At 43.8% G+C, this 25281-nt stretch overlaps 1 non-coding gene and 1 pseudogene across 1 annotated transcript; one reads left to right on the top strand and one right to left on the bottom strand.

Moving 5' to 3' along the window:
- Positions 1 to 947: 947 nt before the first annotated feature.
- On the top strand, positions 948 to 1054 carry LOC148208174 (small nucleolar RNA R71). Its single transcript, XR_015789100.1, has one exon. It is a non-coding gene; the product is annotated as a small nucleolar RNA R71 (small nucleolar RNA).
- Positions 1055 to 3680: 2626 nt separating this feature from the next.
- On the bottom strand, positions 3681 to 23593 carry LOC148208175 (uncharacterized; annotated as a pseudogene).
- Between the last annotated feature and the right edge of the window lie 1688 nt (positions 23594 to 25281).

A 25281-nucleotide genomic window follows, 5' to 3' on the forward strand; every position in this document is an offset into this window, starting at 1 on the left:
ATAGGCCAAATGGTCGTTCAACATGAGGAACACCAAAAGTCTTTCAAATCCTATTTAATGCAAATTGTGGAAAATAAGACATGCAAATTAAAACATGATTGCACATCAAACTAGACAACTAAATGTGAGTCCAAAAATGTAAAATTGCTTTAAATTGTCTTGGAAATCACATGTAGGAGGCGCTTTACGTTTGGATGAGATTTGACAAGCTTTGACATCACAAACTCCCAAGAGGTGCAATCTGCAAAGGCACCTGTTCACCAATCTGCACACTTTTTTTGTCCTCCGTGCCATCTCTCAAAATAGACAACTTTTCCAGTGCCATCTTTGCTCCATTCTCTTCTTGACTCATTAAATTAACATTGTAAAGAATTTTTGCCTCAGAAATCTTTGTCTCCTCGTGTGCATTGGCTAGCCTTTGAAGATGTATTATGAAAACCTCTTGAATCTTCTTTGCTTTGCTTCTTGTAATTGGTCCCCCGGGTACAGTCAATGGATCCGTGGTTAGATTTGCATCACTCAACCTTGGATGATAGTGTGTTAGCAGCGAGCTCTGTTGCTGATTTCCCTTGTAGCCAAAATTTCTATTATTGACATACTGAGCTTGCTCGATGGTTGGCTCATAGTAAGAATATGTATCTGCTGCTGCCACCAACTCATTTGAATGAGAAGTTCCTGGTCCTGAAAGTTTAGAAACAACATTAGTCAAAGCTTGAACTTGAGCTTTTAGGGAACTTACCTCATCGATTTCATACATTTCAGCAACTCTTTTGGCATTCGATCTCTCACTAGGCCATTGGAAACTATTGGCTGCCATGTCCTCCAATAAGATGTAAGCATTCTTAGGTGTTTTGGATAATAAAGTGCCTCCAGTTGCAGCATCCAGTATAGTCCTTGTTTGTCCATTCAGTCCATTGTAAAACATCTGAATCTGCAGCCACTCTGGATAACCATGCGGTGGACATTTCCTTAAAAGCTCCTTGTATCTCTCCCAAGCCTCAAACAATTGCTCATAATCATATTGCCCGAATGATCCGATCTCTATTCTAAGTTGAGTTATCTTGGCAGGTCGGAAAAATTTTGTGAGAAACGCCTGAACCATCTCTTGCCAAGAATTAACACTGCCTGGTTGCAAAGATTTCAACCAATCTCTTGCCTTATCCTGTAAAGAAAAAGGAAAAATGAGTAAGCGAATCGCATCATTAGTTACTCTGTTCATCTTCACATAACCACAAACATCTAAAAGCATTGTCAAATGATTATTTGGATCCTTTGTGGCATTGCCCCTAAATGTCTTTTCTCGAACCATCTGGATGAGGTCAGGTTTCAGCTCAAAATTGTTGGCATTAATAGGCAAATTGGTTATGCCAACATGATCAGGAAAGTTCGGTTGACAGTAATCTCTAATGGTCCTTTGGTTATTTTGTTCTAATTGGAGTCGTTCCACAGGTTGAACAATCGGTACAAGTGGTGGTGGATCCATCTCTGCATTCGTCTTCTTTTTCTCCTTTCGATTTCTTTTACAAGTTTTCTCAATTTCAAAATCAAAAGGGACTAAAATTGCGTCTTTCTCCTTGCGCATACAAATCAACTCCCTACAAAAAACAAGTAAAGACACAAAAATTAAAAACAACTCTATAGTAAGATCAAACAAATTCTCCACAGTATCAAGTGAAACTAAATAATTGTCAATCCCCACCAATGGCGCCAAAAACTTGTAGCAGAAATTGCTTACCGCAAGTATACGGGTCAAGTTTTAATAAAAGTGGTAAGTAATTACCGATATCATCCACTGGATTGAGCTTCTAGTCACTAAAGTACTACAGATATCATTGTTCAATTTTATCTAGAGAAACAATCAAGAATTTCTCTTGACACACAAAAATCAAATAACAAAGCGAATAAAAAAAATTCTAAAGAAAACTCTTATGGAGAACGGGTCATAGGGAAGTGATTTCACCAACTGAACCTACAAGCGGACAAATTAAACATGCCAAGATTGAATATGCAGTTAATCTATAAGTCAAGAAATCAAGAATCATAACTGTCTCTCCCGTGCATAATTAATTCTCAGACTTATTAAGAAACCAATATCCCTATCTGATTTCATTAACAAGTAGGGCTTTAAGGATTAGTCTTTTAACAACCTCTAAGATAATTCTAAATCTCCCGATCTTAGAACTACCCCAGTCATGCATTCAAGTTCCAATCTAAACCACCTCTCTCGAGCGTAAGATTCAGATTTAGCAACAATTAATCCGTGATCAAAAGATTAAAAGAATTAAGCGGATAAATGCACAAATAGATTAAAAACAAATTAATCAAGATAATTGTTAATAAATCCAACTCATAAATCCAGCGGCTACGTCAATCCATGGAACAAGAAGATTAGCTACTCATGTTTACGAAAATACAATAAAATGCCGCAAATAATTTCATAATAAATCTAGAAAAGATAAGGGAAAGGAGAGAAACTAAAGTCGTAGTGTCGATTGACCGTCCCCGACTCAATCTCCACGATCACGAGCCTTCGAAAATCGTCTCATCGCCCTTCTTGCTTCAAATCTCGAGCCAATCCTCTCCAAATTACAATTCTCCAATGTGAGAATCCCCAAAAGTCCCCAAAAATGGCGCACTCACACTTTACTTATGTGAGGCATCGCTACAGCGCCATAGCACCATTAGTGAGCACCATGGCGCTGTCCCAAAATTGTGATGGACGAACAAGTTCGTAGCGCCATGGCGCTACAAGACAGCACTGTGGCGCTGTCATCATGGAAAGAGGCCTAAGCTGTGTCTGCAGGCGCCATGGTGCTGTGGCACTGCTTCTTCGGGAATTTGCTCCCAATTCTGACCTGCAGGTGCCATGGCGCTACATGATGGCGCTGCGGCGCTGATGTGGCTGAATTAACCTCCTCTTTTCCGCTCTAGCTTTCCTCTAAATTGATCGCTTAAGCTCTAATTCTATCTAATGGCTTGATCCTATAAAAACATCAGTTATGCATGTAAATAAGCCATAAATGACTGAAAATTGTTAAATAATTTCCACCTGAATATCATGAAATGTGGTGTATAAAGTACACTATCAGTACATTAGATGTATATCGGAAGTATATCAGTATGTACATCAGATATAGATTTGACGTATATCAACGGATGTATATCATTTATAGATTGGATGTATATCAGATACATATATACATCAGATGTATATAAAATACAAGTATACATCATATACAAATTGCATTTATATAAGATATTATAAGGGTAAAATTGGAATAATAAAAATTTCGAAAATAAAAATTCAAATATTTTGCTATATTTGAAAATTTGAAAAACTGGTGACATTTTGTTAAATACATAAAATATTTTTGCTACCCACCTAGCTTTTTTCACGATGAAAATAAAATTGAGTTGGTGCAATAAAATATAAGACTATTTTTAGAAAACAAAATGAATTCAAAATGAATTCTTTTATTAAAGTACAAAAGAAAACAACTAAAGCATAAACAAATAAAACAAAAACGTAATTGGTAACTATATACGAAGAGATTAAAACAAAGCATTAACAAAACAAATAAACTAAACTATCCCCGGCTAAAATTCCATAAATTAAAGAAGAAATCTGTAGTAATGGCTCCAAATCTGTAATAATGGCACCGAAGAAGAAGAGAGAGAAACTAGTTGGACGAAGATGGAGGGAAGAAAATGGCATCAGCAGTCCTCTTGGAAGAGAAACGCTGTTGTAAATCAACGTCTACATTGAAAGCCGCCTGAATAATCTCCGGTGAGAGAGCCTTCCAGACGCCAATACTTCCGGCCAAATGCGTGAACACGGGATTGGGAGTGGTGATGATGGAGAACCACTCCATTCCCTCTGGATCTGCAATCTTCGACACCACGAAGAACCCGGGAACAATGAACAGATTCCCTCCCTTCACCGTCGTCTCCAAGACACCCGCCGCCCGTCCACGCCCACCACCTGAACCCGCCCGCTGCCTCTGACGATGTATGTGACTTGCAAAGCGGAGTCGCAAGAGAATCCCGGCGAGCACATCGCGCCTCCGTCCAGCCGAACCAGATCCGCCCCGAGCCCGACCTCCCCGACGAGCGGCAGATTTTTGGTGTTCAGGACCACCACTCGCCCGCCATTCTTGATGTCCACGTCCAGCGGTGCCTCCTCACAGTTCAGCGCCATCCCCTCTCTATGCTCCTTCTTCGGCTCCGGCACTTTCGTGCCCTCCTTCAGCTTCACGATTCCGATTCCTTTTTGGTTCGTGACCAGAGTTTTCATGGATGGCTCATCTAGATCCCAGGTTTGGCCGACGAACTCCGTGGAGAAGTCAGTGAAGATTCCGTTGGTGCCGGTTAGGAAGAAGTCGGTGAACTCACCGGATTTCTGAGCCATCGAAGTGTCGCCTAAAAACAGAACCACCAAATCGATGGCTTCTTTGTTGTACCACCATGTGACCACGTCGAATGGAAGAGCGATTGCATCGCCTTTCTTGATTGCGATCACCTTCTCCTCCGATTCTGGCAGGATAACTCCGGCAACTCCATTGCCTGTGGAAAAAACAGAACAAAGAAGGGAAAATTAGAACAACCCATACATACTGCAGCACATCTAATCTCTTTTTCATATGTAACAAGAATCGATCTGATTGGATGAAATTTAATTTACCTTGGAGAACGTAACCGACTTTGGAGGAATCGGAGTAGCGAGGGAGGGCAAAGCCATTGCTGTGTAGGGCCAGCTTGGAGGCGCCGATGTTTCCTTCGCGCAGAGCATTGGAAGCTCGGCCGGAGACCAACAATAATAGGCTCCTCCATCACTTCCATAAGCCTTGTTGGACATGTTTGGGGAATAGAATACCCTGGACACGTGGAGAATCCCTATTGGTGCTCAAAGATGACTCATGAGTCATCTTCAGCTCGGACGGCCGGGATCGCCACTACTAGCGTTGATACATGCTAAGTATGAGGGCCGAGGTGAACCTGGCCGAGGTCCGACATACCGGGAAGCTCGGTGGGGGCCGATGCGAATTACTGTCAGCGGCGTGATTATCGGGCATAATCGTCGGTCCCGAGATTACCGGGCGTAACCGACGATCCCGAGATTACCGAGTGTAACCGTTGCGAGATTAGCGGGACTACCACCCATAAGTAGAGGACTTCACTCCATGATCAGGTACGATGATTTCTGGCCTCGAACTAAACTGGGAATCTGAGTTATACTGACTTGATCGTCGGAGTGCTCACCTTTTTGTGCAGGTCCGCCCAAGTGTTCAGATCGGTCCGGAGGCCGAGTTCGAGCTGCAATCTGAAATACACTGTTGTGCATATGATAAGCGCCAAGGTTGCTCGTGTTTACAAAGCTAGAGGTCCTTCTAGGATCCTTGCAAACATTTACAAAAACGACTAACTTACCGAATGATTCCAACCAAGAGTAAGGTTAGAAGATGAATCACTCTTAGATCGGACTTAGAATCTACGATGGTCACTCCTAGATCCTAAGACGACTCACTCCAGAATTAGCTTGATCGAGACTAATCCAATGAATCGGTTTAACATCAAACCTAAAGCAAGATTTGAAAGAAGCAACACCAAAAGTGTTAAGGAACAAAAGTTCTTGAATTTCAATATGTTTTAATCTTCAGTTCTCCATAACAAGAGTATTACAAGCCTTTAAATAGGCCAAATGGTCGTTCAACATAAGAACACCAAAAGTTTTTCAAAATACTACTTAATGCAAATTGTAGAAAATAAGACATGCAAATTAAAACTTGATAGCACATCATTCTAGACACTTAAATGCGGATCAGAAAACGTAGTCATGCTTCAAATGGTCTTATCTATGTGCTGTAGGAGGCGCTTCACATTTGGATATGGTTTGACAACTTTTGACTTCACAAACTCCAAAGAGGTGCAATCTGCAAAGGCACCTGTTCACGAATCTGCACACTTTTTTCGTCCTCCGTGTCATCTCTCAAAATAGACAACTTTTCTCGTGCCATCTCTGCTCCATTCTCTTCTTGACTCATTGAAGTAACATTATGAATAAATTCGGGCTCAAAACTCTTTGTTGGTTCTTGTGCATTAACAAGCTTCTGAAGGTGCAGTGTGAAAGCCTCTTGAATCTTCCTTGCCTTTCTTGTAATAATTGCTCCTTTGATATATGTAATTGGTCACAAATGGATTCGTATCAGCATATCCTTGCATAAACATTTGGCGCCGTCTGTGGGAACTGACAATCTAAGTCATCTCAATCTTTTTAAACCATTACGCGAACGAAGATGGTTCAACCCGCAAACTCGACCAATACGGCGGATCGAAGGACCCTAGCTGCTAGCGATGCCCACCAGAGGGAGGTCGGAGCAGCAGCGGTAGAGGGGCAAGGTCACGACGGCCTAGCAACAGAACCCCTCCGCAGGTCGGCACGGATCACCGCGCCTGCCCTACCGCCTGCGCACTCGAGGACGTCCAAGGCCACCCGTGGCCGAGGTGGGACCTCTAAGAAGGGCGCCCAGGGTCCAGCCCCGGCTCCAACAAGCGAGAACTTTGATGCAGTCCAGAGAGAGATGGAGGCAATGCGCACACAAATGCGGTCCATGGAGGAAATGTATAACGAAATGATGCTAACTGCAGGCGCAGGGTCCCGATCTGAAAATCGAGTGACGCACATGGACGTATGCGAGCAAAGGGGTTCCCACCATTGCCCAGCCGAGGAGGAACGTCCCGAAGACAACGAGAGCGAGGGGTACACTCGCCAGAGGGGAGACCTCCGTGAGCATCTCAACAGAAAGAGAGGCTCGTCTCTCCGAAAAGGGCAGTCACCATCCCGCTCACACAGGAGCTCCAACCAGCAGGCTGAATCCTCTCACAATCCCGCAGGGATGATCACAAGGGAGGAGTTCGTCCAGCTGAGGGGCAAGCTCGATGCTCAGGTGGAGGCCTTAAAGGCCAAATGTGAGCAGAAAGAAGATTCACTGAACGATGGCGACTTGGGAGAATCGCCCTTCACCTCGGACGTTTTGGAAGCACCAATCCCTCCGAAGTTCAAAGCTCCTACCGTGAAGCCTTATGATGGGACGAAGGACCCGAAGGACTATGTTGAGGTCTTTGAAGGCCTCATGGACTTCCAAGCGGCATCAGACGCAGTCAAATGTCGCGCCTTTCAGATCGCGCTTACTGGCAGCGCGCGATTGTGGTATCGGAGACTGCCAGCCAGGTCGATCTCGACCTACTCTCAGCTGAGAAGGGAGTTCCTCGCCCAGTTCTCTTCTCGGCACTATGACAAAAAGACAGCGACCCATCTCGCCACCATCAGGCAGAAGGAGGGTGAGACGCTGCGGGAATATGTTACCAGATTCCAGGAGGAGCAGTTGAAGGTCGCACACTGCTCCGATGACTCGGCCATGTGCTATTTCCTCACCGGTCTAGCCGACGAAGCCCTCACGGTGAAACTTGGAGAGGAGGCCCCGGCCACCTTCGCCGAGGTGCTTCAGAAGGCGAAGAAAGTCATCGATGGACAGGAGCTCCTCCGAACCAAAACCGGCCGACCGAAACGAAAGATCGGCCGAGGCAGAAGTGGAAAAGATGTAGAAAGGGCAGATCCCAAGTCCAAGGACAAGGGATCCTTTTCCAGCGGCCGAGCTGAGTATCGAAGGGCGGAGAGCGGACCTACCAGAAGCCGACCTTACGAACGCTTCACCTCGACCACGATTCCAATTTCCGAGATCCTAACAAACATCGAGGAATCTGAAATGGAAAAACTACTCAAGCGTCCTGAGAAGCTTTGGAGAGCCCCGGAGAGGCGCAACAAGGACAAGTATTGCCGCTTCCATCGGGAGCACGGCCATAACACGTCAGACTGCTGGGAGTTGAAGCGCCAAATTGAGGATCTAATTCAAGATGGCTACTTCAAGAAATTTGTGGGAAAGCCCAGGACCAGCTCAGCAGAGGAAAAGGAAGAGCGAAAGCGTTCAAGGACGCCGCCCCGGCGCACTGACCGACATGCGGTCATCAATACCATTTTTGGAGGGCCAAGCGGGGGTCAGTCCGGACATAAAAGAAAGGAGTTAGCCCGTGCAGCCAGACGCGAGGTGTGCATCATCAGGGAGCAGGGGCCGACCTACCCAATCACCTTCGACGGTGCAGACTTGGAGGAGGTCCACCTGCCCCACAATGATGCACTTGTGATTGCTCCCTTGATTGATCATGTGGTGGTCAGGAGAGTGCTGGTAGACGGGGGCGCATCCGCTAACATCCTGTCCTTACCGACGACCTCGCCCTGGGATGGACGAGGTCGCAATTGAAGAAAAGCCCGACACCGCTGGTTGGGTTCTCTGGAGAATCGGTCATCCCAGAGGGTTGCATCGACTTGCCGGTCACGCTGGGGCAGGACCAAACTCGGGTCACTCAAATGGCCGAGTTCGTGGTAATTGACGGTAGATCGGCCTATAACGCCATCTTTGGGAGACCCATCATCCACTCATTTCGGGCCATTCCCTCAACACTTCATCAAGTTTTGAAGTATCCCACCCCCAATGGCGTGGGCACGGTCCGAGGAGAACAGACCGCTTCGAGGGAGTGTTATGCTTCCGCACTCAAAGGCTCATCGATCTGCGCCCTCGAAACTCTCGCCGGAAGGGACGGGACGCTCGAGTTCGAGGCCGACCTGCCGAGGAAGGAGTTTGCCGCACCCACTGAGGAGCTCAAGCTTGTTCCTCTGCTTAGTCCCGAGCAGCAGGTAAGCATAGGAACCAAGCTGGGGGCCACCGACAGAGAGGAGCTAATCCACTTCCTCAGATCCAACTCGGACGTCTTTGCGTGGTCCCATGAGGACATGCCTGGCATTGACCCGCGAATTATGACGCATCGCCTCAGCATAGATCCATCATTCCAACCTGTGAAACAAAAGAGAAGACCTATAAACAAGGAGAGGAGTGATGTAATTGTTGAGGAAGTTAGCAAACTTTTGAAAGCTGAATACATAAGAGAAATTTCGTATCCCGAGTGGCTCTCCAATGTTGTATTAGTTAAAAAATCTAACGGCAAGTGGAGAATGAGCGTAGATTTTACGAACTTAAATAAGGCATGCCCGAAAGATTGCTTCCCACTGCCGAGGATTGATCAGCTTGTGGACGCCACAGCCGGGCACGAACTGCTCACCTTCATGGACGCCTACTCTGGGTACAACCAAATCAAGATGCATGTCCCAGATGAAGGTCATACCGCTTTCATAACAGACCAAGGTCTGTACTGCTACAAGGTCATGCCCTTCGGGTTAAAGAACGCAGGAGCGACCTACCAGAGAATGGTGAACAAAATGTTCGCCAAGCAGATCGGCCGGAATATGGAGGTGTATGTGGACGACATGCTTGTCAAGAGCAAGCAGTCTAAGTCGCATCTCTCCGATCTGACCGAAGCCTTCGAGGTTCTGAGGGCATATCAAATGAAGCTCAACCCCGCTAAGTGTGCCTTTCGAGTCTCTTCGGGAAAATTCCTTGGCTTCATGTGAACAACCGGGGAATCAAGGCCAACCCCGAAAAGGTTAAAGCCGTGATCGAGATGGAGGCACCTAAGACGCTGAAGCAGCTTCAGTTTCTCAATGGCAGGATTGCGGCCCTGAACCGGTTTGTTTCAGGATCGACAGATAAGTGCCTTCCTTTCTTCAAAATCCTACGAAAGAAAGGGCCGTTTGAATGGACAGCGGAGTGCGAGCAAGCATTTCAGCAATTGAAGAGCTACCTCTGTTTGGCACCTTTGCTCGCCAAGCCCATGCCGGGGGACAAGCTCCAATTGTACCTAGCAGTGTCTGACAGTACCGTCAGCTCGGCCCTAATCAGGCAAGAGGAAGCGCGGAAAACCCGGTCTACTACACAAGCAAGGCTATGACCGAAGCCGAGACTAGATACCCTCAAATGGAGAAGTTGGCTCTCGCTTTGGTCACCTCGACCCGATGGCTTAGACCATACTTCCAAGCCCATACGGTGGTGGTGCTCACTAACTTGCGCCTAAAAAGCATCTTCCATAAGCCAGAAGCTTCTGGACGCCTAATGAAGTGGGCAATAGAGCTAAGTGAGTACGACATCCAGTTCGAACCCAGAACTGCGTTGAAAGGACAAGCAGCGGCAGATTTCATAGCCGAGTTCACACCACCTTCCGAGCTGAGCGAGTCCGACCTACCTTGGACAGTCTATGTTGACGGATCCTCCAATGAGAAGGGGTGCGGAGCCGGGGTCCTCTTGCTCGGACCAGGGGGCGAGCGATTTGAGTATGCCTTGCGGTTCGGCTTCTGGACTTCTAACAACGAGGCTAAGTATGAAGCATTTATTGCCGGCCTGCGAATCGCTAGAGCATTGGGAGCCTCTTGTGTTAAGGTCTTCAGTGACTCCCAGCTGGTTGTGAGCCAGATCAAGGACGAGTACCAAGCCAAAGACACCCGAATGGAGAAGTATTTGGGCAAGGTCAGATCGTACCTCGCCCAGTTTCGAACTTACGAAGTAAGCCGGGTTCCGCGAGCAGAAAATTCTAATGCTGACGCTTTGGCCAAGTTAGCATTGGCGTACGAGACCGACCTGGCCAGGTCGGTCCCCGTCGAGATCTTAGATAATCCCTCGATCTCAGAGCCAGATCTGATGGAGATCGGCGCTCCAGAATCCTCATGGATGGACCCGATCGCGGACTTCATTAGGGGCAACTCACCACAAGACCCCAAGGAGCGCAGAAAGTTGGCAAGGCGGGCAGCTCGGTTCGTGGTCCGAGGTGGAGCATTGTACCAACGTGGCTTTTCCCTGCCTCTATTGAGATGCCTAACCCCCGAAGAGGGCCTGTACGTCCTCAGAGAGATCCACGAAGGAGTGTGCGGCAATCACTCAGGCGCCCGGTCGCTGTCAGCCAAAGTGATCCGACAAGGATACTATTGGCCGACCCTCAGCCAGGACGCCAAGAAGTTCGTTAGAACTTGCGACAATTGCAACGCTACGGAACCATAATCCACCAACCTCCCGAGCTGCTCACCCCCATCTCGGCCCCGTGGCCATTCGCGCAGTGGGGGGTAGATATCATTGGTCCTTTCCCTTTGGGCAAGGGCCAGACCAAGTTCGCTGTGGTTGCTGAGGATTACTTCACCAAGTGGGCCGAGGCCGAGGCGCTCTCCCACATAACGGAATCCAGAGTCACGTCCTTCGTATGGACGAATATCATATGTCGCTTTGGTATACCGCAGGCCATTGTGACAGACAATGGGAAGCAGTTTGACAACGCCAAGTTCAAAGACTTTTGCAGCAAACTTGGCATAAGTCACCTTAGCTCGTCCCCCGCACATCCGCAAGCAAATGGGCAGGTGGAGGCAGTCAACAAGATCATCAAGCGAGGCATCAAACTTAGACTGGACTCCAAGAAAGGCAGGTGGGCCGAGGAGCTACCAGAGGTTCTATGATCGTACCGGACCACCCAAAGAGAATCGACAGGTGAGATCCCGTTCTCCCTGGCCTTCGGCTCCGAAGCTGTAGTCCCGGTTGAGATCGGCATGTCATCTGACAGAGTAGAGCATTACGAGCCTACGACAAATGAGGAAGAGCTGCTCCTCAACCTCGACTTGTTGGAAGAAAGAAGAGCAATGGCCCAGCTACGCCTGGCGGAATATCAGGGCAGAATGGCCAGACATTACAATGCCCGCGTTCGACCTCGGGCCTTTCAGGTCGGACATCTGGTCTTAAGGAGGGTCTAAACGCATGTGGGTGCCCTTGATCCGGCCTGGGAGGGCCCGTTTGAGGTCAAGGGCATAGTCCGACCTGGGACGTACGTATTGGCCGATCTGCAAGGAGACGTCCTCGCGCACCCGTGGAACGCAGAGCACCTGAAGCGTTATTATCCTTGAAATGCCGGAAGGGTTTTCAATGGATCTGTAAACACTGTTTCAACAGAATTATGATCAGAATAAATGTGGTGATTTAATTTCATGATTCCGGGTTCGACCCGAAATTAAATGGGGGCCACGGAATCCCACACGGTCGCATTCCAGCAGTTGGTTCAAATTCAATCCTCCGAAGCCCAAGGGTACGAGGTGCGATGCCAAAACCGCTGATGAACTTACAATTCAAACCTACCTTCAAGGTAAAGGGACGATGTAAAAAGTTCAAAATGGTCAAGCCTCCAAACTTGGGGGTACGAGGAGCGATGTGAAGAATAGCTACGGACTTAGGATTTTAGCCTTTTAACGTTTTTAAGTTAAGGGTGCGATGTTAAAAAAATCCAGAGTTGGTGCAATGCATTGAAAGCTAGACAGAGATTCAAATTCAAACTTTCAAGTTATTTTAATTAAAGGCGCGACCTCAAAAGTAAGGGGTGCGAGGTGACAGTTCAAAGAAAAAGCAAAAAGATGTTGCCGATAACAAAGTAGAAACAAATGGGAGCCTCTTTATTGAATGGAGAGCAGAGCCAAGGCTTATAGACCTTGCAGCTCTGCCTTGACACTTACAAACAAAAAAGAAAGAGAAGAGAGACAGAGAAAAGCCTCATGAAGGATGATCGGCTAAGAGTCCGCCTGAAGAGCGCCCTCCTGTGCGGTGCCGACCTGGTCCTCTTCGAGATCGGAGTAGTCAGAGTCCAGATCTCTGACATACTGATCCACCAACGCTTGGGGGCCAGGGGTGCCGCCAGGCCCAGACGCCCACTTCTCGGCATACCTCCCTTTTCAGACCGTTGAGATCGATCTGAAGGTCAGGCATGTCGGAAGCAATGCCCTTCATGAGGAACTTGAAGCCCGCGTCAGAGAAGTCCTTGGCAAATCCATCGAAGTCAGGATGCTGCCTAAACGATTCCTCCAGTAGGACTCCATTGCTGAGGCGCTCATTCGCCGTCTCCAGCTCGGCAGTCGCATGCTCCAGCTCCTTATCCTTCGCTTCAAGCGCCTGGAGCATGTCGTCCTTCTCCTTCAGGAGTTGGAACTTCTCCTTCTCCAAGCCCCTGGTGATAGCGTGGGCAGCTCGGAGTTGGGCCTTGCGCCTGTCCTCTTCCTTCTTCAGCAGCTCGGCTTGGGTCTCCACCTCAGCCTTCAAAGTCTCCACCTCAGAGTGAACCTTCAGCAGCTCATCCTTCATGGTGGAGGAAGCAGCCTCCAAGGCAGCAGAGAACTCCTCTTTCTCCCTCGCTGCCAGAACTTCCCTCCCATCCAGCTCGGCCTTTACAGCCAGAGCCGATTGAATGGAAGCAACAAACGCCTGAGAACGGACCCTGGGTCGCTCACAAATTTGGACATCAGTCTTACCTCAGCGGCGTAGTCGATGGTCCTCTGCAGAACGGACCCTGGGTCGCTCACAAATTTGGACGCCCTCCTTAAGCAGCGGTCCAAACTTGCAGCCGAAATGCGGGACACCTGGTCCCTCACCCCGGCACTTGACGGCTGAACTCTGAACCGTGCCGTCACGTCGGACGTCCCGCCCATCCTGGCCGCAGGATCGTCCACCCGATCTGCGAAACTTGCAGGCAAGACCCCGCAAGCTCCGACCTCCGAGGGGGAGATCGCCTTCTTTTTATTCCTTCTTCGCTTCAGAGGGGCTTCCTCCCTCACCTCCTCGCCCAAAGGCAGGGCGTCCACCGCCTCGGTCTGATCCCTGGGGCGCTTCTCCCTCGAGGGACCCCCAGAAGACTCCAGCTCGATCACTGGGGCTGGATCTTCCGAGGCAGGCCCTGCCACGGCAGGGGTGGCAGGTTTCGAACTCTGGGCGGCCTCAAGAGCATGGGCTCGGCCCTTGGACTTGCGCTTCACGCTGCTTGCAAATCTGCAAACCATGACTGCATGATAAAAACAGGAGTCAACACAAGGTTAGAGGAAAAAGGGGGGAGGCAAGTTCGGCATACCAAGTTCGGAGTTTGGCCTTGAGGATTCGATGGGACGAACTGCAGGGTTGTAATCTAGCAGCCCGGACTGAAGCAGCAGCTCGTCGGTCACCAGGGTTCCGACCTTTCTACCCCTCGGAAAATGCTCCTTGTAATATTTCAACGTGTCAAAGGAGGCTTGCGTAAGCTCGGGGACTGGTCGGATTGAAACTGCACGAAGACAAAATCCGAGTTAGACCTGAATAACATAAAAGAAAATTACAGAAAGCAAGAACTACTCCGTACCTAGGTTCCCAAACCTAGTGGGGACGTCGAAGAAGGAACGACCTGACTCGTCCTTTGCGAGCCATTCCCCAGAAGCGTAGAGCCACTTCCTCACCCATCCCTTGATGGAGGTCGGCCCTTTAACTATACCGCCTGCGCCTTTCCTTGCACACATATAGAACCGACCAGGCTTCTTAGCTATCCTTTTCGCTTCAAAGCACGCGAGGAGCTGGTCTACGTCCAACAGCTCAGCCTCCTCATTATCCCGAGCTTGTAGCCAAAAAAGGATGGCCAAAGCGAAAATGACACCCCACCCATTGGGGGCCACTTCAGCCGGAGCCAACCCAGTCCGGAAGAGAAATTCTTGGACAAAAGGGTGAAGGGGAAGTCTGAGGCCGTACTCAAACATTTTGAAGTATAGAGTGACTCATCCCTCTGGAGGATTGTCAGCTCTCTCCCCCTCCTCCGGAAGCCTGAGGAGGATGTTCTCAGGGATAGCGAACCCCCTACGAAGGGATCCGAGGTAGTGCTCAGGTATCCTAGAAGGGTATTCCAAACCCTGACCTGAAGTGGAGGCGTCACTATCCTCCCCGTCATCGGAGAATCTAAAGTTTTCTATCTCCTCGAGCTCGGACTCTAACCTACGAGCTAAGTCCTCATCGGATCCTAAGTTGCTGCTAAAAGAGGACGCATGGCAACTACGTTCGAAAGAGAAAGTGAGGGAAGAGACCGACCTACCAAGGGTTCGAGCTGCCTTCAGATCGAACTCCAAGAATTCAGGGAACGTAAGGTATGACCTGAAGGATTGGGGGCATTTATAGCCCGTCGGAAGAATTTCCCAACCGTACACGTGTAATCAACGAGCGGCTAGGATCCTCCCTAAGATCCGAAGCATCGGAATATTTGAATATTCCGACGATAAATCTTCTGCGACGGTTATATTTTCCCACGAATAGGAAGTCGCCACGCGTCCAAAGCAAATCGAATGAACTTCTCTGCCAGGTCGAGATCGGACCAGACAGAGAGGGGGCCAATGTTTGGGGAAGAGAATACCCTGGACACGTGGAGGATCCCTATTGGTGCTCCAAGATGACTCATGAGTCATCTTCAGCTCGGACGGCCGGGATCGCCACTACTAGCGTTGATAGATGCTAAGTATGAGGGCCGAGGTGAACCTGGCCGAGGTCCGACCTACCGGGAAGCTCGGTGGGGGCCAATGCGAATTACTGTCAGCGGCGTGATTATCGGGCATAATCGTCGGTCCCGAGATTACCGGGCGTAACCGACGATCCCGAGATTACCGAGTGTAACCGTTGCAAGATTAGCGGGACTACCACCCATAAGTAGAGGACTTCACTCCACGATCAGGTACGATGATTTCTGGTCTCGAACTAAACTGGGAATCTGACCTATACTGACTTGATCGTCGGAGTGCTCACCTTTTTGTGCAGGTCCGCCCAAGTGTTCAGATCGGTCCGGAGGCCGAGTTCGAGCTGCAATCTGAAATACACTGTTGTGCATATCCTTGCATAAACAGGACAATTTGGGAGAAATCGATATCCATAGAGATTCACAAGCAAGCAACAAATCTCTCTATACAATAAACCCTCCAAATCTCTCAACTGATCTCACTACTTTGAACTGAGTTATGAAATCCCAAACGGTCAACTATTTGTGGAGAAAAAATTTGGAAACAATTTGGATAAACCCAATTCCATTAGGATTAGGAAATTTGTTGCGGGAAGGGAAAGCTTTTAAATTATTTTACTTAATTTTTCTTTTTTAAATAGTTTCTTTCATATTAACGGAAAGGGAAAGTTCTTAATTTATTTTGCTTAATCATAATTATATATCTTTCTTATTATTATAATTTCTTTCATATTAGCGTACAGTTACGAGAAGTGGAAAGTTTTTAATTTATTTTACTTAACCATAATTTTATTGTTTTAATAATTTCTTTCATATATGCATACAGTTAAAGAAATGGAAAGTTTGTAATTTATTTTACTTTATCATATATATATATATATATATTTTTTTTTTTTCAATAAACTTCACATTAGCAAAAAAAAATAATAATAATAATAATTAAAATAGAATTAAAGGAACTAAAAACATTAACATAATTTTTTATTTATAATAAGAACAAATATTTATATAAATTATAATTAAAATTTATTGTTTTTATATTAACTAATAAATAATAACAAACTAATTAATCTCAATTAATGATAATTAAGTAAAGCTAGATAATTGATAAATTAAACAAAAGTTGGTCATCTTTTACGATAAGCATAGCTGATATGAACCAAAGTGTCTTAGTCTTCAAAGAGTTAAAGGAAGTTGTTGGAGAATCCTATGTCCAAGTTGACAACAAATTGGAGTTGCATTAAATGCACTCTAGTGTCATTTATGGCAACCTCAAGTGGAATTGAATGAAGTCAAGAACAAGTCCAACTTCATTTACTACAAACTCAAGTTGCATTAATGGAAGTCTAAGTTGAACTCAAGATGCATTAAATGAACAAGACTTCAAAGTACTTGAAAGTAGTTCAAACTCCAGTTCATTCACTCTTGAAGGGTTACAAACTCTTGGTTTTATGGTGGAGGAGTTTCATTCTCGGATTTAAAACATGTTTAATTGTATTTTCAGTTTTAAACATTTCATTTATGTGTTTTAAGTTTTATTTGTGTCAGTGGTGGTTATGGTATTGATCTAGTAGGGAGTTACAAACTTTACAATTATTTTAGGTTACTTGAAGGGTTGTTTTGGAGGCTATAAATAGCCTAGCTTGTTCCCTTGGAAAAACAGATTTTGATGATTGAATGAAGTTGCTATTTTGCTTCAAAAAGCCTAGAGCTTGTTTTTCTTTGCAATTCTTGAGTGTTAGATTTGCATGCTAGAATCATTCAAGTAGTCTTGATCAAGCTATTTGTGGAGTGGTTCGAATCTTGAGTTTAGAAACAAGTTTTCTCTACTCTTGATATTGATCATCAAGGTAAATCCGTTCTAACTTCTTCCTTGGGTTGACATCATCTCGATTTGGGGGTTTTAGCATTTGTGATCTAGGGGTTTGCATAACCATAAGGGTTCTTAGATCCAATTGGCTATTGTTTTCTTATCAATAGCGATCGACTCGTCATCCCCTAAAGGTTCTTGTTATGAGAAGAAAAATATAGAACGAACAAAGCGACAGAAGAGGAGTGGTCAAGACCGTTGGCTCAGGCCAACCCGAATCGACCAATGATTGGTGCCGAGGCCTCCTCGACGCTGAGGTGTTCTCGGCTAAAATCCGAGAACCCTAATTCGATTTCCCTCGATCCTTGTGCAGTCCAATTCGAAATCCTTCCTAATTTCGACCTTTGGTCCAACATTAGGTCCGCGACGAAACACATGTGCCCAGAATTCCAAATCTCCTAAAGATACTAGGGTTCGACTTCTGTAAACCCTAGGGAGATTATGACTCAACTTCTATAAATAGGGAAGTAAGCAAAACCCTAAAGATATGCTCACAACACACTACACTTTATACTCAACTATTCTGATTCTAACTTAAGCATCGGAGCCCGTGTGAGCCACACCGATCTTTGTGCAACTGTTTTGCAGGTCTCGTCGATCTCTTTATTCTAGAAGATTGGTGTGAATTTGACAGAATCTCAAGAGGCCAAATTTATGCATCAACAATTGGCGCCATCTGTGGGGACGATTAAGATCAAGCCAAGGCGATCAAATTAGCCGAGCACTGCTCAGATCCGATGAGGTCTAAGGGAAAGGCAAAACAACAGGGCGTGAGACAGAATCCAAAGGAGAAACAAATCAACATGAATTCTAGAGATAAACCATAACATTCCAAAGACGAATTCCATATGGCTCGGAGGCTGTCTTTGCACGAGATGGCCGAGGGTGAGACATATTGACAACTTCCTGAGCAGGTCATAAGCGACACAAGACTACATATTCTAGGACAGGAAAAGCGACTGACAGAAATTCTTGAACAGAAGAGATTGGTTACTTTAGTAGAGAAAGTCGCAAGGATGGACCAGAGCATATCCCTCATCCTCAAAAGGCTTCAGCAACTAGGAAATAAATCACCTACACTTATCCGAGATTCATGGAAAGGATCTGGAAACTACACGACCGCATAAGTTAACATGACGAAAAATCCGACCAGGCTTCGGGAACACCATGATTGACAGAGAAGAACCACTTAACCAACATGCAGGAGAATCACAGAAGCATAATGGAAAATGGAAAAATAGGAAATGCGGTCTCGAAGAAACTATAAATCAGATAGATTCGCCATTCGGGGAAGAGATAAAAAGAGGAAAGATCCCTCCAAAATTCAGACTCCCTACTATAAAGCAATTCGACGGCTCAACAGATCTTGTCGACCATCTGTGCACATATAGGGAATAGATGGACCTCTACGGAATAGCAGAGGCAATCAGGTGCAAAATATTCTCTTTCACGTTAACCGGCACAGCTCGTATATGGTTCCAACAATTGAGAAGGAAATCAATCTTCTCCTTCAAAGAGCTGGCTAGGGCATTTAAGACGCAATTCATTGGAGGGCAGGATAGGAGTTGACCTGTGACTTACCTCCTTACCATAAAACAAAGATCGATAGAGAGCCTTGGAGAATATGTGGCTTGCTTCGATGAGGAAAGATTACTAGCCAGAGATCTTACCGACGGAATATCACTACTTGCTTTCATATCTGGGGTAAGATAAAAAGAGTTATTATTCTCTTTTATAAAAATGGTCCCAACAACTGATAAAGGAACTATCTCAATTATGTATGAGAACTCCCCTATTCGAGGTGAACCCCCCACAACAATAGTAAAAATAACCCCAATAGCAAGACAATGAACCAACCCCAAGAAAGTTAAACAGATTTATGCTTGGTAAGATGATCAAAGATCAAGAAGAAAAGATAACTTGTTCCTATCTTCAGGATTTCGAACTCTCCACAACCTAATTGATCAAACTAGATTGAAAGTTCTAAACATGCATTCTAAACACAAGAATACAAAGAAAGATTAAAGCTTGAGAGAGACTAAACTCAATTTGAAATTTCATTCACCAAATGTTGTGTTTGAAAAGCAAATGTACATCCCTATTTATAGTAATTGAAAAGACACAATGAAAAGACACAACCCTTGGCCTAAATAGCCTAAATACAGCCACCACCCTTTCAAATCCATTCATGAACCCTTTTAAATGCAAATATATGGATTTGAAAATTACAAAATAAATTAAATATGTGGATGAATTTGGATTTTTAGATTCATGAAGTTTCTTGGATGACAAGATGTCTTTTCAAGCTTGAAGGGATGCAAATCTTCACCAAATGTGACACCTTAGCTTGGAAGTGACAATTCAATTCTTCTTGTAGTCTTTTAGCTCTAGCTTTTGTGATTGGACCTTGTGACATAATGATTGGCTCATGATTGGGTTGACTTTGAGCATAAGCTTTATTTGAGCTGAGTTGAGCTTGCTCCTCTTGTAGGTTTTCCCCGTGCACTGCGTGATCACTCATTTCTATATCATTCTCCCCTTCTTTGGAAGATTTTGTCCTCGAATCCAAATCACCTACATCAAAAAGGGATAAATCAGCAACATTAAAGGTAGCACTCACATTCTACTTACTGGGAAGATCAATTTTGTATGCATTGTCATTGATCTTTTCCAAAACTTGAAATGGCCCAGCTCCCCTAGGATGTAACTCAGACTTTCTTTGGTTTGGAAAATGTTCCTTTTGGAAATGAATCCAAACCCAATCTCCACGTTTTAAAATTAGAGGCTTCCTTCCCCGATTCACTCTCTTTGCAATTTTTTCATTATGATTCTCAATTCTTTCTTGTACCTGCGTATGGAGTTTCCTGACAAACTCAACTTTTGAATGAGCATCAAGGTGAACAAATTTGGTAGGTGGCAAAGGCAATAAATCAAGAGGGGTCATACGATTGAAACCATAAACAATGTCAAAAGGTGAACACTTTGTTGTACTGTGGACAACCCTATTGTAAGCAAACTCAACAAAATGCAACATTTCTTCCCACATTGGAAGACTTTTATCAAGAATTGCCCTAAGTAAAGTGATTAATGTCCAATTAACAACCTCTGTGTGACCATCAGTTTGTGGGTGACATGTGGTAGAAAACAACAACTTAGTTCCCAACTTTCCCATAAAACCTTCCAAAAATGACTTAAAAACTTGACATCTCTATCACTAACAATGGATCTAGGAATGCCATGTAATCTTACCACTTCCTTAAAAAATCAATCATTAATGTTTTTAGCATCGTCAGTCTTACGGCACCCAATGAAATGTGACATTTTGCTAAACCTATCAACAACCACAAAGATGCTATCATATCCACTTCTTCATCTAGGCAATCTAAGAATAAAATTCATAGACAAATCAATCCAAGGTGTATTAAGAATGGGTAGAGGAGTGTACAATCCATGTGGTTTCGATTTTGATTTAGTCTTTCTACATGTAATGCAAGTACTGCAAACTTTATGAACATCATGATGCATGTGTGGCCAATAAAAATTATATTTAAGGGAAACATAAGTCTTGTTTTCAGCAAAATGTCCCATAAGTCCTCATATGAACCAAGGATCTACCGTTGTTATGCCTCATGGACCGATTACAAGATCGAGAGCTAGGAAACTTCAACAAGCTTTGCTACTTCGTGTCCAAGCGTTCTTGAACTCGACAAGAGAAATAAAGGAAGATGTGCAAGAAGTTAGAACTATGCACTTCAATTTGGTGCAAGTTATGCATTTTTAAGTGTTTTTATGGCAAGTTAAAGTCCACTTGGTCAAGGTCAAAGTCAACTCCATCAAGACAAGTCAAAGTCAACTCATTCAATTCAAAAACCAAGTCAAACACTCACATCCCTCATTATGGACGGGATTGCAATTATTTTGGTTGGCTTTCCATGTTCTTAACCTTTTCATTTGCTTGTCTTTTCATTTCTCGTAAGCTATGTCTTTTCATTTACAAGTCTTTTCATTTCTTGTAAGTTACAAGTCTTTTCATTTGCTTAAGACTTTTCATATGGCTTGCTAGGATGGCTATATATAGCCTTGAGATGTCTTGTTGTAACACAATTTGAAGTTGAATGAAAAGTGAGTTTTCTCATTAGCTTGGTTGAGAGATTTATCTCCCATTTCTTGTGCAATTTCTTGTGTCTTTAGAATTGGCATGTTAGGATCATTCAAGCGGTGTTGATCATACCTCTTGTGGAGTGATTCGAATCACGAGTTTAGAAACAAGTTTTCTCTACTCTTGATATTGATCATCAAGGTAATCCGTTCTAAAACTTTTCCTTGGGTTGATTCCATACTTGTTTTCGGGGTTTTTGGGATTGAGTTCTATCGGTCTTGTTCGTTAGCAAGGTTCTTAGATCCAACTCTCAAGGGTTTCTTAACAAGTCCACCTCCATGTGCTTCCTTAACAAGTAATTCTCTATAAGAACCCTTAAGAATGCAAAGCTTATCTTTCCGAAACATGAAACCATCAAAGATATAGAAGTGATTGACTCTAATTCCCTTCACACATTGAGAAAATATTTCACCAAAATCATCATTTTTGTACATTTCTTTCAAAAACTCAAATCCCAGCAATTTAGAAGATAAAGTTGAAAACAAGGTATATCTCCTAGACAATGCATCAACAACCACATTTTCCTTACCACTTTTGTACCTTACAACATATGGAAAGGATTCAATGAATTCAACCCACTTCGCATGACATCGATTCAACATGTCTTGTCCCTTGAGATGCTTTAAGCTTTCATGGTGAGTACTGATGTGAACCAAGGAAGCACCATTGTCATGCCTCAAGGACCCATAACGAGATCAAGAGCCAAGAAGCTACAACAAGCTTTACTTTCTCATGTTCAATACTTGGTGAGCTCGGCTAGGGATGATCAAGAGAGAGATGGAACTTTTCAAGTCAATATCTTCCAAGTAGAGCTTAAGGGAGGCGTTGTATTAAATGAACTTAGAAATCATTTAAAGGAGCTGAAGTTGAAGTGAAGTTTAACTCAAGTTGCATTCAATAAAGCCAAGTTCAATTCAAGGAACTCAAGTTGCATTAAATGAACTTAAGTGCATCTCAAGCTTCATTTATTGCAAGTTATCCATCAATTAATGAAACTACACTTCAAACTACTTCAAGTGAAGCTTTATTTATAATTGGGAGGTTACAAAGACTTTGAAGGGTGACCAAGACTTCAATTCTCGGATTTAAACATCTTTTTATTATATTTTCAGTTTTAAACATTTCATTTATGTGTTTTAAGTTACATTTTAGCTAGTGGATGTTATGGCCATCATGTAATTGGGAGTTACAACCTTTCAAATGCCTTTAGGTTACTTTTAGGGTTGTTTTGGAGGCTATAAATAGCCTAGCTTGTTTCCTTTGAAAGACAGATTTTGATGATTGAATGAAGTTGCTATTTTGCTTCAAAAAGCCTAGAGCTTGTTTTTCTTTGCAATTCTTGAGTGTTAGATTTGCATGCTAGAATCATTCAAGTAGTCTTGATCAAGCTATTTGTGGAGTGGTTCGAATCTTGAGTTTAGAAACAAGTTTTCTCTACTCTTGATATTGATCGTCAAGGTAAATCCGTTCTAACTTCTTCCTTGGGTTGACATCATCTCGATTTGGGGGTTTTAGCATTTGTGATCTAGGGGTTTGCATAACCATAAGGGTTCTTAGATCCAATTGGCTACTGTTTTCTTATCATTATGGATCACAAACTCCTTTGGTCATAGGTAATGCTGCCAAGTTTGTAATGCTCTTACCAAAGCATACAACTCTTTATCATATGTTGGATAATTCAAAGCAGCCCCATTCAACTTCTCACTTAAGTACATAATGGGCTTTTGTTCTTGCATTAAAACTGCTCCAATTCCTATTCCACTAGCATCACACTCAATTTCAAATGTATTTTCAAAATTTGGCAAAGACAACAAAGGTGCAGAACTTAATTTTTCTTTTAAAACAGCAAATGCCTTTTCTTGAGATTCTCCCCATTTAAAAATAACGTTGTCTTTAACCATTTCATTAAGTGATGCAACAATGGTACTAAAATCTTTAATGAACCTCCTATAAAAACTAGCCAAGCCATGAAATGATCTCACTTCACTAGCATTTTTAGGTTGTGGCCATTCCTTAATAGCTTTAACCTGGTCAATATCAATTTCAACGCCATTTGCAGAAACAACGAATCCAAGAAAATTAATCCTATCCAGACAAAATGAACACTTTTTCAAATTGGTAAACAATTGAGCTTCCCTCAACGGAAGCAAAACCTTTCTAACATGCTTGACATGCTCTTCTAATGACTTGGAATAAACAAGAAAATCATCAAAGTAAACTACCACAAATTTTCCTATAAATTCACGCAAAGCATGATTCATGAGACACATAAATGTACTAGGTGCATTGGTAAGACCAAAAGGCATAACTAACCACTAATACAATCCATGTTTGGTCTTAAAGGTAGTTTTCACTCATCGTCAACTTTCATCCTAATTTGATGATATCCAGATTTGAGATCAATTGTAGTAAATAAAATAGATCCATGTAATTCATCTAACATATCATCAAGTCTTGGTATAGGATAACGATATTTTACCATAATCTTGTTGATGGCTCTACAATCCATGCACATTCTCCGAGAACCATCCTTCTTCGGAACTAAAATGATCGGTACTGAACATGGACTAAGACTTTCCCTCACATATCCTTTGGCAAGCAACTCATCAACTTGCTATTGAATCTCCTTTGACTCAGTAGGATTATCTCGATAAGCTGGCCTATTTCGAATGGCTACTTCAGGGATGAAATCAATTTGGTGATCAATTCCCCTAAGTGGTGGCAATCCACTTGGTAGTTGATATGAACCAAGGAGCTACCTTTGTTATGCCTCATGGACCGATTACAAGATCGAGAGCTAGGAAACTTCAACAAGCTTTGCTACTTCGTGTCCAAGTGTTCTTGAACTCGACAAGAGAAAAAAAGGAAGATGTGCAAGAAGTTGGAACTATGCACTTCAATTTGGTGCAAGTTATGCATTTTTAAGTGTTTTTAAGGCAAGTCAAAGTCCACTTGGTCAAGGTCAAAGTCAACTCCATCAAGACAAGTCAAAGTCAACTCATTCAATTCAAAAACCAAGTCAAACACTCACATCCCTCATTATGGACGAGATTGCACTTATTTTGGTTGGCTTTCCATGTTCTTAACCTTTTCATTTGCTTGTCTTTTCATTTCTTGTAAGTTATGTCTTTTCATTTACAAGTCTTTTCATTTCTTGTAAGTTACAAGTCTTTTCATTTGCTTAAGATTTTTCATATGGCTTGCTAGGATGGCTATATATAGCCTTGAGATGTCTTGTTGTAAACACAATTTTAAGTTTAATGAAAAGTGAGTTTTCTCATTAGCTTGGTTGAGAGCTATATCTCCCATTTCTTGTGCAATTTCTTGAGTCTTTAGAATTTGCATGTTAGGATCATTCAAGCGGTGTTGATCATACCTCCTGTGGAGTGATTCGAATCACGAGTTTAGAAACGAGTTTTCTCTACTCTTGATATTGATCATCAAGGTAATCCGTTCTTAAACTTTTCCTTGGGTTGATTCCATACTTGTTTTCGGGGTTTTTGGGATTGAGTTCTATGGGTCTTGTTCGTTAGCAAGGTCCTTAGATCCAACCCTCAAGGGTTTCTTAACAGTAGTTCTTCAGGAAAGATGTCCTTGAATTCCTGCAACAAACTCAGAAAAATACTAGGCAAAGAAGTTTCTAAGTGATAAGGCAATCCTAATTCTCAGCCCAATGATCCAAGCTTTTGTTGAGCAAGAACCCTTGAATCAAAGAAATTAACACCTCCTTAAACAAGTTAGAATCAACCAAGAGAAAGGCTAGAAATTGATTACCTCTATGATCAAAGATCTAGAAGCAAGAATGGAAATCTTGTTCTAGAATCAGTCATTCCACAATCAAACTTGATCAAGGCAGGATTGAATGGCTCAAAATGCAATCTATCACAAGAATTGCAAGAAACCTTAGAAATGGCAATGGGATTTCTAAAGAAAATGTCTCTCGATAGATCAAATTTCATTCAGCTAAAATCTGCCTTTTACATAGCTTGGATGG

Source organism: Momordica charantia, assembly GCF_013281855.1.
Source record: "Momordica charantia cultivar OHB3-1 chromosome 11 unlocalized genomic scaffold, Mcharantia_2.0 BLBB01000011.1, whole genome shotgun sequence".
NCBI lineage: Eukaryota > Viridiplantae > Streptophyta > Magnoliopsida > Cucurbitales > Cucurbitaceae > Momordica > Momordica charantia.